The 3,444-nt window shown below is 39.3% G+C and overlaps 1 pseudogene; it reads left to right on the forward strand.

Annotated features, from left to right (window-relative positions):
* The first annotated feature begins 591 nt into the window (after positions 1–591).
* Positions 592–691, forward strand: LOC127077260 (uncharacterized; annotated as a pseudogene).
* The last annotated feature ends 2,753 nt before the right edge of the window (positions 692–3,444 follow it).

Below are 3,444 nucleotides of genomic sequence, written 5' to 3' on the forward strand. Positions count from 1 at the left end.
ATGATTTCCAAGTTGGATTTCCTAGGGGCGTTATTGTTAGGCATGGATGGGTTCGGTTTCTGATATCCCGGAGGTATAGCTGGGGCTTGATTTGGGGACTGTCCAGGTGCGTACAAAGCATTATTACTCTTATATGAAAAGTTTGGATGATTCTTCCAATTTGAGTTATAGGTATTCGAGTAGGGGCTTCCTTGAGCATAGTTTACTTGCTCTGCTTGGATTCCTGTCAAGAGTTGACAGTCCGTAGGAGTGTGGCCTTGGATTCCACAGACCTCGCAATTCTGAGTTATAGCAACCACGGCGGCTGGAGGTGATACGTTTAAACTTTCAATTTTCTGGACCAAAGCATCCACTTTTGCGTTAACGTGATGAAGGTTACTTATCTCGTACATGCCAGTTTTCGTTTGAGGTTTTTCCACCGTTGTTCGTTCGGTTCCCCACTGATAGTGGTTTTGGGCCATGCTCTCGATAAGCTGGTAAGCATCAGCATAAGGTTTGTTCATCAATGCACCACCTGCAGCGGCGTCTATTGTTAACCTTGTGTTGTATAAGAGACCATTATAAAATGTGTGAATTACTAACCAGTCTTCCAAACCATGGTGTGGGCAAAGTCTCATCATGTCTTTGTATCTTTCCCATGCTTCGAAAAGAGACTCGTTGTCTTTCTGTTTAAATCCGTTTATCTGGGCTCTTAACATAGCTGTTTTGCTTGGCGGAAAGTATCGGGCAAGAAAAACTTTCTTCAACTCGTTCCATGTGGTGACTGAGTTGGAAGGGAGAGATTGAAGCCATCTTCTAGCGCTATCTCTTAATGAGAAAGGAAAAAGACGAAGTCGAATTGCCTCTGAAGTGACACCATTAGCTTTAACAGTATCAGCGTATTGAACAAATACGGATAAATGAAGGTTTGGATCCTCGGTAGGATTTCCAGAGAATTGGTTCTGTTGCACCGCCTGCAACAGCGAAGGTTTAAGTTCGAAGTTGTTTGCTTCGATTGCGGGCGGAGCAATACTTGAATGCGGCTCATCTTACGATGGAGCGGCGTAATCTCTAAGAGCACGAGCTGGTTCTGCCATCTCGGTTATCGAAGGAAAAAGGTTTTTGAAATCAGGAAGTTCTATAGGAGGGAGATTGTTTGCAGCACGATATTCCCGAATTCGTCGTAAGACTCGGAGATATAGTTCGATATCGTTGATTCGTAAATAGAGCGGTTCGCCTTGTGAGCGAGTGCGTGGCATACAAATCAACGAAAGAAAGAATAGAAGAAAAAGAAACCTTAGTCTCTACAGCGTAATGGAAGAGTTACGATATCGATTAAATAAAAGTCCCCGGCAACGGCGCCAAAAACTTGATCGCTCGACTTCGTGAGTCGAATTTGGGGTACAAACTGCAAGTGCACAGTTCTATCGCGTAGTTTTAAAAGATATCGATCCCACAGGGACTTATGAATCGATATACCGTTATCTAAGGTTACTACGTAAAGCTAAGGTGAATAATGGTTGATTGTTTGGGGGGCGAAGCTAAAAACTAAACTAAGATCTAGATTAAATATTAATAAAGCGGATATCGGTATGCAGTTCGTCGTAATTAGGGACTCAATTCTTTGTCGGTTTCTTGGTTTTTAAAATAAATCGTTTCAGTTAACTTTATTGATTAAAGGTTTTATCTCAAACTCTCGCTCTGTTGAATAAACCATGATTTTATGTTAATGTAGCTGTCACTTATAATTAAGTCAAAAACCACTTTTTGAAAGTAATAAAGTTGCAGAAACTCTTTTTAAGAAAACACTGACCGTTTTAAACACCCTTATCTCAAACTCTCGCTCTGTTGACTTAGGTTATACAATTAAACCCGAATGCTTAACTCTCGTCCTCACATTCAATCTTTAAAAATACTTTTTGGAAAAGGTCAGAATTTAATTAACTCTAAAACTTGCTCTCGCCCTGATCTAGAATTAATGCCTAATTTACACTGTCCAGTTAAAACCTCAAACTCTCGCTCTATTGATTTTAACTTCTTTATGTCTTTTACTTTTGTAAAAAATCTTGTTATTAAACCTGTAAATTGAGACCGTAAAAAGATTGATTTTAATTTTAAGTTTAATTAGACCGACTTAGCCTTGATCCCTTATTTCGCTTACTTTACATACCGATATCTAGGCGAATTAGCCAGACATGCTAAACAAACAGAAATACATATCATGCATAAACAGACTCATCCCAGGCAGATAATATAAATAATTAATAAAACAAAGCATTAAATAATGATTAAAGAACCTGAATGCGTTAAACAATAGTCTTGAACACTCCACCACAAGCCGGTAGGATTTGTTCTTGGATTCTTCAATTAAACAATAAATTAAACCAAGGAAATAAAACTAGAATCTAACGTAAGATTAGATCCGATAAAAAGTTACACAATAGTTTCCGGTGTAGAAACTATTATGCGAAAAATATCTAAATGCTAAAAAGGGAAAGGTAAATTGCAAGGGAAAAAGAATGTAGAACTTGCAAAAGAAATAAATAAATAAACAATGTTAAGTTGCTGGAAAAGAAAATTGCAGAAGCGTAAAAAGAAAGAAAATTGGAAAAGCTTCGGCAGCGTGAGCGTGGAAAAACCGAGGAACCCTTTTAGGTTTTTGAAGTAGCTATTTATATTGGTGTTGGTAACTGCTTTTCGTTTCCCCAGGGTCTTCAACGTGGCTAAATGCATGGCGTGGATATAGGACACAAACTCCTCAACGTCTCTTCAAGTCTTCTGAGGGCGTCACTTGCGCCAAAAAGATAGTGGAATGGTGTGACGCTCGTTACACCATGTGTGACGTCCGTCACAAGGCTGTTTTGTGTGACGCTCGTCACGCCCCCTGTGACGTCCGTCACAGGCACATCATTGGTTTCTTGTGCGCTTTGGGCTGGGCTTTGGCCTTTGGTTCTTTTTCTCTCCTTTTTGCACCTCCTTTTCTTCCATTTTTACTTGTGCTTCAAAATAGGCTACCTGAGACAAATAGGAAGAAAATACCACGTAATATCTTATAAAATGCAGTAAACCGAAATAAATAGTCATAGAATTTAATGGAATTAAGTCCTAAAATATGGTATAATTTCGTGTTATCATATAGTTAGAATTAGAACAAATTAGGTTTGTATTGTTGTTGTGCATGATGAGACGAGTTGAACGGTATGCCATTTGTCAATTTCTGTGAAGTTTTGTTCATAACCTGGAAATGGATGAAGAACAGTTTGAAACGCGTGATGAATTTGTCCAGAAATCCTTTCCAAACGCGTTTGATCCGTTTCGCTTGGCTGTGCATGTTTTTAGCTATTAGAGTTCCATGCGTCCAATGGCAAGGCGCCACGTCATTTAGTGAAACTCTGCGTTTCACGTGATGGCGCCACATTCAAAAGTGAGCGAGGTTCGATCCTCCGCTCTGAATATTTCTCACAT

The sequence above is a fragment of the Lathyrus oleraceus genome, chromosome 4, assembly GCF_024323335.1.
Source record: "Lathyrus oleraceus cultivar Zhongwan6 chromosome 4, CAAS_Psat_ZW6_1.0, whole genome shotgun sequence".
NCBI classification, from domain to species: domain Eukaryota; kingdom Viridiplantae; phylum Streptophyta; class Magnoliopsida; order Fabales; family Fabaceae; genus Lathyrus; species Lathyrus oleraceus.